The sequence below is a fragment of the Schistocerca gregaria genome, unplaced genomic scaffold (genome assembly GCF_023897955.1).
Source record: "Schistocerca gregaria isolate iqSchGreg1 unplaced genomic scaffold, iqSchGreg1.2 ptg000180l, whole genome shotgun sequence".
NCBI classification, from domain to species: domain Eukaryota; kingdom Metazoa; phylum Arthropoda; class Insecta; order Orthoptera; family Acrididae; genus Schistocerca; species Schistocerca gregaria.
The window spans coordinates 2,022,619-2,035,696 of record NW_026061730.1 but is presented as its reverse complement, the minus strand read 5'-3'; the positions used below and the strand labels follow the sequence as shown (position 1 = coordinate 2,035,696).

Sequence of the window (13,078 nt, the reverse complement as noted above, 5' to 3'; positions counted from 1 at the left end):
TGTCGTTTGTCTGCGGAATAATGGGAGTGCAAGGGTCTGTGACGTTGATATGGCTGTATGTAGCACTATTAGTCAACGGGGGGTAGGCGTAGCTCAGATGGTAGAGCGCTCGCTTAATGTGCGAGAGGTACTGGGATCGATACCCTGCGCCTCCAGAATTTTTAACACACCTTCAAGCGCACCTTGCCATGCAAGTGGAATAATTCCCAACCAGCAGCGGTGTCTAGGCAGATACAAGCGAACGATTAGCATCCACAATTGTCAAGCGTGCTTTTATTCGTGCGCAGGAAGCACCCTCCTCCCACACCTACACTTAATTTAGAAACAGTACAAATGTTCCCATAAGATTCTCAAGCCTACGTCGGAAAGATCTGCCTTGCGCCGAGTTCACGTAAATCCCACTGCACGTTCCCATTCTTTGCGTGCAGTCGGCAGCTACTGGTGTTGCTGGTTGTGACTGCTGATAACAGATGCCGTAGCAATCAATTCATGGAGTGAGTTGTATGTTTTGCGATAGTCTGTCTCTGACAAGCAAGCACAGGTGATATAGGTGCGAACACAGGAAGCTTGCAGCCCCTCGTTGCCTGCAGACACAGAGCAGCCACACTAGGAGAGCGGCCTAAGCCGTAGGCGAAATGTGCTCATTCGCTTTGGCGCGACGTCGAACTATAAATAAGGCTGTCACTAGCGTGAGCGTCGTGTAAAGTCGGAAAAGTCGGCTGCAGGGGTGATTGCCAAGTTTGGGCAGCGTTTCGTAGTATATCAGTGCAATGAAGACGTGTCCCAGTGTTTCGCAGTTGGACGACAAGAGTTTTACACAGTAGCAAAGAGCGAGGCACTGAGTTGGCATGAACAATGGAGAGCACAGTGGGGCTCGAGATGTGCTTGTTACCTCAGGTGCTGTGTGATTGTCGACAAGGAGTGAAATGGACCAATTTGTGACCGCCCTTTCAATTTAAGACGTTAAAAACAGACGGAATTTGCATTCGTAATACCAGAGCATCGGAACTACTTGGAACTCTTGTGTATATGAACGTGTCCGCGCCTTTGTACTCTGGTACCTTCGCCGCTACAAACCAACCAACCATCGTGCCCGTGCACATCAGAGTCGCAAAGAATGGAGAATAGCCAGGCTTGGTCGTGTGTGCAGCCGTAGCTCAGTTGGCAGATCGTTCGCTTAGCGTGTGAAAGGTCTCGGGTTCAATCCCCGGCTCCTCCATGTTTTGTGGTCAGTGCATGGTAAGTGTTGGTCGCGGCGAACATAAAGGCACGCAAGAAGTTGCAAAACCAGCGTCACAGACTGATATGATGTATACTGTCATCAGGAGAGCCAGATGTAAGTGTGGGGACCGGCTGTTATCGAGATGTCATCGAGTGCAGATCTGTCTTAGGTATCACGGCATAACGTCATTGAAGTCTAGAGAGTGGACAACACGTTCGTCTTACTCAGAGCGGTGTCCGAACTCTATTTTCGACGTTATGCGTGCCACTTTCATTGTGGCCAACTACGATTCGATACAGAATGCACGAAACCTGAAAGACACCCTCACTGATACATAGAAAGTGTCGTTTGTCTGCGGAATAATGGGAGTGCAAGGGTCTGTGACGTTGATATGGCTGTATGTAGCACTATTAGTCAACGGGGGGGGGGGGGGTGGGCGTAGCTCAGATGGTAGAGCGCTCGCTTAGCGTGCGAGAGGTACTGGGATCGATACCCTGCGCCTCCAGAATTTTTAACACACCTTCAAGCGCACCTTGCCATGCAAGTGGAATCATTCCCAACCAGCAGAGGTGTCTAGGCAGATACAAGCGAACGATTAGCATCCACAATTGTGAAGCGTGCTTTTATTCGTGCGCAGGAAGCACCCTCCTCCCACACCTACACTTAATTTAGAAACAGTACAAATGTTCCCATAAGATTCTCAAGCCTACGTCGGAAAGATCTGCCTTGCGCCGAGTTCACGTAAATCCCACTGCACGTTCCCATTCTTTGCGTGCAGTCGGCAGCTACTGGTGTTGCTGGTTGTGACTGCTGATAACAGATGCCGTAGCAATCAATTCATGGAGTGAGTTGTATGTTTTGCGATAGTCTGTCTCTGACAAGCAAGCACAGGTGATATAGGTGCGAACACAGGAAGCTTGCAGCCCCTCGTTGCCTGCAGACACAGAGCAGCCACACTAGGAGAGCGGCCTAAGCCGTAGGCGAAATGTGCTCATTCGCTTTGGCGCGACGTCGAACTATAAATAAGGCTGTCACTAGCGTGAGCGTCGTGTAAAGTCGGAAAAGTCGGCTGCAGGGGTGATTGCCAAGTTTGGGCAGCGTTTCGTGGTATATCAGTGCAATGAAGACGTGTCCCAGTGTTTCGCAGTTGGACGACAAGAGTTTTACACAGTAGCAAAGAGCGAGGCTCTGAGTTGGCATGAACAACGGAGAGCACAATGGGGCTCGAGATGTGCTTGTTACCTCAGGTGCTGTGTGATTGTCGACAAGGAGTGAAATGGACCAATTTGTGACCGCCCTTTCAATTTAAGACGTTAAAAACAGACGGAATTTGCATTCGTAATACCAGAGCATCGGAACTACTTGGAACTCTTGTGTATATGAACGTGTCCGCGCCTTTGTACTCTGGTACCTTCGCCGCTACAAACCAACCAACCATCGTGCCCGTGCACATCAGAGTCGCAAAGAATGGAGAATAGCCAGGCTTGGTCGTGTGTGCAGCCGTAGCTCAGTTGGCAGATCGTTCGCTTAGCGTGTGAAAGGTCTCGGGTTCAATCCCCGGCTCCTCCATGTTTTGTGGTCAGTGCATGGTAAGTGTTGGTCGCGGCGAACATAAAGGCACGCAAGAAGTTGCAAAACCAGCGTCACAGACTGATATGATGTATACTGTCATCAGGAGAGCCAGATGTAAGTGTGGGGACCGGCTGTTATCGAGATGTCATCGAGTGCAGATCTGTCTTAGGTATCACGGCATAACGTCATTGAAGTCTAGAGAGTGGACAACACGTTCGTCTTACTCAGAGCGGTGTCCGAACTCTATTTTCGACGTTATGCGTGCCACTTTCATTGTGGCCAACTACGATTCGATACAGAATGCACGAAACCTGAAAGACACCCTCACTGATACATAGAAAGTGTCGTTTGTCTGCGGAATAATGGGAGTGCAAGGGTCTGTGACGTTGATATGGCTGTATGTAGCACTATTAGTCAACGGGAGGGTGGGCGTAGCTCAGATGGTAGAGCGCTCGCTTAGCGTGCGAGAGGTACTGGGATCGATACCCTGCGCCTCCAGAATATTTAACACACCTACAAGCGCACCTTGCCATGCAAGTGGAATAATTCCCAACCAGCAGAGGTGTCTAGGCAGATACAAGCGAACGATTAGCATCCACAATTGTCAAGCGTGCTTTTATTCGTGCGCAGGGAGCACCCTCCTCCAACACCTACACTTAATTTAGAAACAGTACAAATGTTCCCATAAGATTCTCAAGCCTACGTCGGAAAGATCTGCCTTGCGCCGAGTTCACGTAAATCCCACTGCACGTTCCCATTCTTTGTGTGCAGTCGGCTGCTACTGGTGTTGCTGGTTGTGACTGCTGATAACAGATGCCGTAGCAATCAATTCATGGAGTGAGTTGTATGTTTTGCGATAGTCTGTCTCTGACAAGCAAGCACAGGTGATATAGGTGCGAACACAGGAAGCTTGCAGCCCCTCGTTGCCTGCAGACACAGAGCAGCCACACTAGGAGAGCGGCCTAAGCCGTAGGCGAAATGTGCTCATTCGCTTTGGCGCGACGTCGAACTATAAATAAGGCTGTCACTAGCGTGAGCGTCGTGTAAAGTCGGAAAAGTCGGCTGCAGGGGTGATTGCCAAGTTTGGGCAGCGTTTCGTGGTATATCAGTGCAATGAAGACGTGTCCCAGTGTTTCGCAGTTGGACGACAAGAGTTTTACACAGTAGCAAAGAGCGAGGCACTGAGTTGGCATGAACAATGGAGAGCACAATGGGGCTCGAGATGTGCTTGTTACCTCAGGTGCTGTGTGATTGTCGACAAGGAGTGAAATGGACCAATTTGTGACCGCCCTTTCAATTTAAGACGTTAAAAACAGACGGAATTTGCATTCGTAATACCAGAGCATCGGAACTACTTGGAACTCTTGTGTATATGAACGTGTCCGCGCCTTTGTACTCTGGTACCTTCGCCGCTAGAAAACCAACCAACCATCGTACCCGTGCACATCAGAGTCGCAAAGAATGGAGAATAGCCAGGCTTGGGCGTGTGTGCAGCCGTAGCTCAGTTGGCAGAGCGTTCGCTTAGCGTGTGAAAGGTCTCGGGTTCAATCCCCGGCTCCTCCATGTTTTGTGGTCAGCGCATGGTAAGTGTTGGTCGCGGCGAACATAAAGGCACGCAAGAAGTTGCAAAACCAGGGTCACATACTCATATGATGTACACTGTCATCAGGAGAGCCAGATGTAAGTGTGGGGACCGGCTGTTATCGAGATGTCATCGAGTGCAGATCTGTCTTAGGTATCACGGCATAACGTCATTGAAGTCTAGAGGGTGGACAACACGTTCGTCTTACTCAGAGCGGTGTCCGAACTCTATTTTCGACGTTATGCGTGCCACTTTCATTGTGGCCAACTACGATTCGATACAGAATGCACGAAACCTGAAAGACACCCTCACTGATACATAGAAAGTGTCGTTTGTCTGCGGAATAATGGGATTGCAAGGGTCTGTGACGTTGATATGGCTGTATGTAGCACTATTAGTCAACGGGGGGGTGGGCGTAGCTCAGATGGTAGAGCGCTCGCTTAATGTGCGAGAGGTACTGGGATCGATACCCAGCGCCTCCAGAATTTTTAACACACCTTCAAGCGCACCTTGCCATGCAAGTGGAATAATTCCCAACCAGCAGAGGTGTCTAGGCAGATACAAGCGAACGATTAGCATCCACAATTGTCAAGCGTGCTTTTATTCGTGCGCAGGAAGCACCCTCCTCCCACACCTACACTTAATTTAGAAACAGTACAAATGTTCCCATAAGATTCTCAAGCCTACGTCGGAAAGATCTGCCTTGCGCCGAGTTCACGTAAATCCCACTGCACGTTCCCATTCTTTGCGTGCAGTCGGCAGCTACTGGTGTTGCTGGTTGTGACTGCTGATAACAGATGCCGTAGCAATCAATTCATGGAGTGAGTTGTATGTTTTGCGATAGTCTGTCTCTGACAAGCAAGTACAGGTGATATAGGTGCGAACACAGGAAGCTTGCAGCCCCTCGTTGCCTGCAAACACAGAGCAGCCACACTAGGAGAGCGGCCTAAGCCGTAGGCGAAATGTGCTCATTCGCTTTGGCGCGACGTCGAACTATAAATAAGGCTGTCACTAGCGTGAGCGTTGCTTGAGCGTCGTGTAAAGTCGGCTGCAGGGATGATTGCCAAGTTTGGGCAGCGTTTCGTAGTATATCAGTGCAATGAAGACGTGTCCCAGTGTTTCGCAGTTGGACGACAAGAGTTTTACACAGTAGCAAAGAGCGAGGCACTGAGTTGGCATGAACAATGGAGAGCACAATGGGGCTCGAGATGTGCTTGTTACCTCAGGTGCTGTGTGATTGTCGACAAGGAGTGAAATGGACCAATTTGTGACCGCCCTTTCAATTTAAGACGTTAAAAACAGACGGAATTTGCATTCGTAATACCAGAGCATCGGAACTACTTGGAACTCTTGTGTATATGAACGTGTCCGCGCCTTTGTACTCTGGTACCTTCGCCGCTACAAACCAACCAACCATCGTGCCCGTGCACATCAGAGTCGCAAAGAATGGAGAATAGCCAGGCTTGGTCGTGTGTGCAGCCGTAGCTTAGTTGGCATATCGTTCGCTTTGCGTGTGAAAGGTCTCGGGTTCAATCCCCGGCTCCTCCATGTTTTGTGGTCTGTGCATGGTAAGTGTTGGTCGCGGCGAACATAAAGGCACGCAAGAAGTTGCAAAACCAGCGTCACAGACTGATATGATGTATACTGTCATCAGGAGAGCCAGATGTAAGTGTGGGGACCGGCTGTTATCGAGATGTCATCGAGTGCAGATCTGTCTTAGGTATCACGGCATAACGTCATTGAAGTCTAGAGAGTGGACAACACGTTCGTCTTACTCAGAGCGGTGTCCGAACTCTATTTTCGACGTTATGCGTGCCACTTTCATTGTGGCCAACTACGATTCGATACAGAATGCACGAAACCTGAAAGACACCCTCACTGATACATAGAAAGTGTCGTTTGTCTGCGGAATAATGGGAGTGCAAGGGTCTGTGACGTTGATATGGCTGTATGTAGCACTATTAGTCAACGGGGGGGGGTGGGCGTAGCTCAGATGGTAGAGCGCTCGCTTAGCGTGCGAGAGGTACTGGGATCGATACCCAGCGCCTCCAGAATTTTTAACACACCTTCAAGCGCACCTTGCCATGCAAGTGGAATCATTCCCAACCAGCAGAGGTGTCTAGGCAGATACAAGCGAACGATTAGCATCCACAATTGTCAAGCGTGCTTTTATTCGTGCGCAGGAAGCACCATCCTCCAACACCTACACTTAATTTAGAAACAGTACAAATGTTCCCATAAGATTCTCAAGCCTACGTCGGAAAGATCTGCCTTGCGCCGAGTTCACGTAAATCCCACTGCACGTTCCCATTCTTTGCGTGCAGTCGGCTGCTACTGGTGTTGCTGGTTGTGACTGCTGATAACAGATGCCGTAGCAATCAATTCATGGAGTGAGTTGTATGTTTTGCGATAGTCTGTCTCTGACAAGCAAGCACAGGTGATATAGGTGCGAACACAGGAAGCTTGCAGCCCCTCGTTGCCTGCAGACACAGAGCAGCCACACTAGGAGAGCGGCCTAAGCCGTAGGCGAAATGTGCTCATTCGCTTTGGCGCGACGTCGAACTATAAATAAGGCTGTCACTAGCGTGAGCGTTGCTTGAGCGTCGTGTAAAATCGCCTGCAGGGGTGATTGCCAAGTTTGGGCAGCGTTTCGTAGTATATCAGTGCAATGAAGACGTGTCCCAGTGTTTCGCAGTTGGACGACAAGAGTTTTACACAGTAGCAAAGAGCGAGGCACTGAGTTGGCATGAACAACGGAGAGCACAATGGGGCTCGAGATGTGCTTGTTACCTCAGGTGCTGTGTGATTGTCGACAAGGAGTGAAATGGACCAATTTGTGACCGCCCTTTCAATTTAAGACGTTAAAAACAGACGGAATTTGCATTCGTAATACCAGAGCATCGGAACTACTTGGAACTCTTGTGTATATGAACGTGTCCGCGCCTTTGTACTCTGGTACCTTCGCCGCTACAAACCAACCAACCATCGTGCCCGTGCACAACACATTCGCAAAGAATGGAGAATAGCCAGGCTTGGTCGTGTGTGCAGCCGTAGCTCAGTTGGCAGATCGTTCGCTTAGCGTGAGAAAGGTCTCGGGTTCAATCCCCGGCTCCTCCATGTTTTGTGGTCTGTGCATGGTAAGTGTTGGTCGCGGCGAACATAAAGGCACGCAAGAAGTTGCAAAACCAGCGTCACAGACTGATATGATGTATACTGTCATCAGGAGAGCCAGATGTAAGTGTGGGGACCGGCTGTTATCGAGATGTCATCGAGTGCAGATCTGTCTTAGGTATCACGGCATAACGTCATTGAAGTCTAGAGAGTGGACAACACGTTCGTCTTACTCAGAGCGGTGTCCGAACTCTATTTTCGACGTTATGCGTGCCACTTTCATTGTGGCCGACTACGATTCGATAGAGAATGCACGAAACCTGAAAGACACCCTCACTGATACATAGAAAGTGTCGTTTGTCTGCGGAATAATGGGAGTGCAAGGGTCTGTGACGTTGATATGGCTGTATGTAGCACTATTAGTCAACGGGGGGGTGGGCGTAGCTCAGATGGTAGAGCGCTCGCTTAGCGTGCGAGAGGTACTGGGATCGATACCCAGCGCCTCCAGAATTTTTAACACACCTACAAGCGCCCCTTGCCATGCAAGTGGAATAATTCCCAACCAGCAGAGGTGTCTAGGCAGATACAAGCGAACGATTAGCAACCACAATTGCCAAGCGTGCTTTTATTCGTGCGCAGGAGGCACCCTCCTCCCACACCTACACTTAATTAAGAAACAGTACAAATGTTCCCATAAGATTCTCAAGCCTACGTCGAAAAGATCTGCCTTGCGCCGAGTTCACGTAAATCCCACTGCACGTTCCCATTCTTTGCGTGCAGTCGGCTGCTACTGGTGTTGCTGGTTGTGACTGCTGATAACAGATGCCGTAGCAATCAATTCATGGAGTGAGTTGTATGTTTTGCGATAGTCTGTCTCTGACAAGCAAGCACAGGTGATATAGGTGCGAACACAGGAAGCTTGCAGCCCCTCGTTGCCTGCAGACACAGAGCAGCCACACTAGGAGAGCGGCCTAAGCCGTAGGCGAAATGTGCTCATTCGCTTTGGCGCGACGTCGAACTACAAATAAGGCTGTCACTAGCGTGAGCGTCGTGTTAAGTCGGAAAAGTCGGCTGCAGGGGTGATTGCCAAGTTTGGGCAGCGTTTCGTAGTATATCAGTGCAATGAAGACGTGTCCCAGTGTTTCGCAGTTGGACGACAAGAGTTTTACACAGTAGCAAAGAGCGAGGCACTGAGTTGGCATGAACAATGGAGAGCACAATGGGGCTCGAGATGTGCTTGTTACCTCAGGTGCTGTGTGATTGTCGACAAGGAGTGAAATGGACCAATTTGTGACCGCCCTTTCAATTTAAGACGTTAAAAACAGACGGAATTTGCATTCGTAATGCCAGAGCATCGGAACTACTTGGAACTCATGTGTATATGAACGTGTCCGCGCCTTTGTACTCTGGTACCTTCGCCGCTACAAAGCATCCAACCATCGTGACCGTGCACATCAGAGTCGCAAAGAATGGAGAATAGCCAGGCTTGGTCGTGTGTGCAGCCGTAGCTCAGTTGGCAGATTGTTCGCTTAGCGTGTGAAAGGTCTCGGGTTCAATCCCCGGCTCCTCCTTGTTTTGTGGTCAGTGCTTGGTAAGTGTTGATCGCGGCGAACATAAAGGCACGCAAGAAGTTGCAAAACCAGCGTCACAGACTGATATGATGTATACTGTCATCAGGAGAGCCAGATGTAAGTGTGGGGACCGGCTGTTATCGAGGTGTTATCGAGTGCAGATCTGTCTTAGGTATCACGGCATAACGTCATTGAAGTCTAGAGAGTGGACAACACGTTCGTCTTACTCAGAGCGGTGTCCGAACTCTATTTTCGACGTTATGCGTGCCACTTTCATTGTGGCCGACTACGATTCGATAGAGAATGCACGAAACCTGAAAGACACCCTCACTGATACATAGAAAGTGTCGTTTGTCTGCGGAATAATGGGAGTGCAAGGGTCTGTGACGTTGATATGGCTGTATGTAGCACTATTAGTCAACGTGGGTGTGGGCGTAGCTCAGATGGTAGAGCGCTCGCTTAGCGTGCGAGAGGTACTGGGATCGATACCCAGCGCCTCTAGAATTTTTAACACACCTACAAGCGCCCCTTGCCATGCAAGTGGAATAATTCCCAACCAGCAGAGGTGTCTAGGCAGATACAAGCGAACGATTAGCAACCACAATTGTCAAGCGTGCTTTTATTCGTGCGCAGGAAGCACCCTCCTCCCACACCTACACTTAATTTAGAAACAGTACAAATGTTCCCATAAGATTCTCAAGCCTACGTCGGAAAGATCTGCCTTGCGCCGAGTTCACGTAAATCCCACTGCACGTTCCCATTCTTTGCGTGCAGTCGGCTGCTACTGGTGTTGCTGGTTGTGACTGCTGATAACAGATGCCGTAGCAATCAATTCATGGAGTGAGTTGTATGTTTTGCGATAGTCTGTCTCTGACAAGCAAGCACAGGTGATATAGGTGCGAACACAGGAAGCTTGCAGCCCCTCGTTGCCTGCAGACACAGAGCAGCCACACTAGGAGAGCGGCCTAAGCCGTAGGCGAAATGTGCTCATTCGCTTTGGCGCGACGTCACTAGCGTGAGCGTCGTGTAAAGTCCTAAAAGTCGGCTGCAGGGGTGATTGCCAAGTTTGGGCAGCGTTTCGTAGTATATCAGTGCAATGAAGACGTGTCCCAGTGTTTCGCAGTTGGACGACAAGAGTTTTACACAGTAGCAAAGAGCGAGGCACTGAGTTGGCATGAACAACGGAGAGCACAATGGGGCTCGAGATGTGCTTGTTACCTCAGGTGCTGTGTGATTGTCGACAAGGAGTGAAATGGACCAATTTGTGACCGCCCTTTCAATTTAAGACGTTAAAAACAGACGGAATTTGCATTCGTAATACCAGAGCATCGGAACTACTTGGAACTCTTGTGTATATGAACGTGTCCGCGCCTTTGTACTCTGGTACCTTCGCCGCTACAAACCAACCAACCATCGTGCCCGTGCACATCAGAGTCGCAAAGAATGGAGAATATCCAGGCTTGGTCGTGTGTGCAGCCGTAGCTCAGTTGGCAGATCGTTCGCTTAGCGTGTGAAAGGTCTCGGGTTCAATCCCCGGCTCCTCCATGTTTTGTGGTCATTGCATGGTAAGTGTTGGTCGCGGCGAACATAAAGGCACACACGAAGTTTCAAAACCAGCGTCACAGACTGATATGATGTATACTGTCATCAGGAGAGCCAGATGTAAGTGTGGGGACCGGCTGTTATCGAGGTGTTATCGAGTGCAGATCTGTCTTAGGTATCACGGCATAACGTCATTGAAGTCTAGAGAGTGGACAACACGTTCGTCTTACTCAGAGCGGTGTCCGAACTCTATTTTCGACGTTATGCGTGCCACAGGTCATCCCCGTTCTCAAGAAGGGACGTCGAACAGATGTGCAGAACTATAGACCTATATCTCTAACGTCGATCAGTTGTAGAATTTTGGAACACGTATTATGTTCGAGTATAATGTCTTTTCTGGAGACTAGAAATCTACTCTGTAGGAATCAGCATGGGTTTCGAAAAAGACGATCGTGTGAAACCCAGCTCTCGCTATTCGTCCACGAGACTCAGAGGGCCTTAGACACGGGTTCACAGGTAGATGCCGTGTTTCTTGACTTCCGCAAGGCGTTTGACACAGTTCCCCATAGTCGTTTAATGAACAAAGTAAGAGCATACGGACTATCAGATCAATTGTGTGATTGGATTGAGGAGTTCCTAGATAACAGAACGCAGCACGTCATTCTCAATGGAGAGAAGTCTTCCGAAGTAAGAGTGATTTCAGGTGTGCCGCAGGGGAGTGTCATAGGACCGTTGCTATTCACAATATACATAAATGACCTGGTGGATGACATCGGAAGTTCACTGAGGCTTTTTGCAGATGATGCTGTGGTGTATCGAGAGGTTGCAACAATGAAAAATTGTACTGAAATGCAGGAGGATCTGCAGCGAATTGACGCATGGTGCACGGAATGGCAATTGAATCTCAATGTAGCGAAGTGTAATGTGATGCGAATACATAGAAAGATAGGTCCCTTATCATTTAGCTACAAAATAGCAGGTCAGCAACTGGAAGCAGTTAATTCCATAAATTATCTGGGAGTACGCATTAGGAGTGATTTAAAATGGAATGATCATATAAAGTTGATCGTCGGTAAAGCAGATGCCAGACTGAGATTCATTGGAAGAATCCTAAGGAAATGCAATCCGACAACAAAGGAAGTAGGTTACAGTACGCTTGTTCGCCCAATGCTTGAATACTGCTCAGCAGTGTGGGATCCGCACCAGGTAGGGTTGATAGAAGAGATAGAGAAGATCCAACGGAGAGCAGCGCGCTTCGTTACAGGATCATTTAGTAATTGCCAAAGCGTTACGGAGATGATAGATAAACTCCAGTGGAAGACTCTGCAGGAGAGACGCTCAGTAGCTCGGTACGGGCTTTTGTTGAAGTTTCGAAAACATACCTTCACCGAAGAGTCAAGCAGTATATTGCTCCCTCCTACGTATATCTCGCGAAGAGACCATGAGGATAAAATCAGAGAGATTAGAGCCCACACAGAAGCATACCGACAATCCTTCTTTCCACGTACAATACGAGACTGGAATAGAAGGGAGAACCGATAGAGGTACTCAGGGTACCCTCCGCCACACACCGTCAGGTGGCTTGCGGAGTACGGATGTAGATGTAGACTTTCATTGTGGCCGACTACGATTCGATAGAGAATGCACGAAACCTGAAAGACACCCTCACTGATACATAGAAAGTGTCGTTTGTCTGCGGAATAATGGGAGTGCAAGGGTCTGTGACGTTGATATGGCTGTATGTAGCACTATTAGTCAACGGGGGGGGGGTGGGCGTAGCTCAGATGGTAGAGCGCTCGCTTAGCGTGCGAGAGGTACTGGGATCGATACCCAGCGCCTCCAGAATTTTTAACACACCTACAGCGCAACCAGCAGAGGTGTCTAGGCAGATACAAGCGAACGATTAGCAACCACAATTGTCAAGCGTGCTTTTATTCGTGCGCAGGAAGCACCCTCCTCCCACACCTACACTTAATTAAGAAACAGTACAAATGTTCCCATAAGATTCTCAAGCCTACGTCGGAAAGATCTGCCTTGCGCCGAGTTCACGTAAATCCCACTGCACGTTCCCATTCTTTGCGTGCAGTCGGCTGCTACTGGTGTTGCTGGTTGTGACTGCTGATAACAGATGCCGTAGCAATCAATTCATGGAGTGAGTTGTATGTTTTGCGATAGTCTGTCTCTGACAAGCAAGCACAGGTGATATAGGTGCGAACACAGGAAGCTTGCAGCCCCTCGTTGCCTGCAGACACAGAGCAGCCACACTAGGAGAGCGGCCTAAGCCGTAGGCGAAATGTGCTCATTCGCTTTGGCGCGACGTCGAACTATAAATAAGGCTGTCACTAGCGTGAGCGTCGTGTAAAGTCGGAAAAGTCGGCTGCAGGGGTGATTGCCAAGTTTGGGCAGCGTTTCGTAGTATATCAGTGCAATGAAGACGTGTCCCAGTGTTTCGCAGTTGGACGACAAGAGTTTTACACA

At 49.3% G+C, this 13,078-nt stretch overlaps 4 non-coding genes across 4 annotated transcripts; all 4 read left to right on the top strand.

Moving 5' to 3' along the window:
• Positions 1-4,784: 4,784 nt before the first annotated feature.
• Trnai-aau (transfer RNA isoleucine (anticodon AAU)) lies at positions 4,785-4,858 on the top strand. The gene has a single exon. It is a non-coding gene; the product is annotated as a tRNA-Ile (tRNA).
• A 1,495-nt stretch (positions 4,859-6,353) lies between these two features.
• Positions 6,354-6,427, top strand: Trnaa-agc (transfer RNA alanine (anticodon AGC)). Its single transcript has one exon. It is a non-coding gene; the product is annotated as a tRNA-Ala (tRNA).
• Positions 6,428-7,920: 1,493 nt separating this feature from the next.
• Trnaa-agc (transfer RNA alanine (anticodon AGC)) lies at positions 7,921-7,994 on the top strand. The gene has a single exon. It is a non-coding gene; the product is annotated as a tRNA-Ala (tRNA).
• A 4,374-nt stretch (positions 7,995-12,368) lies between these two features.
• Positions 12,369-12,442, top strand: Trnaa-agc (transfer RNA alanine (anticodon AGC)). The gene has a single exon. It is a non-coding gene; the product is annotated as a tRNA-Ala (tRNA).
• The last annotated feature ends 636 nt before the right edge of the window (positions 12,443-13,078 follow it).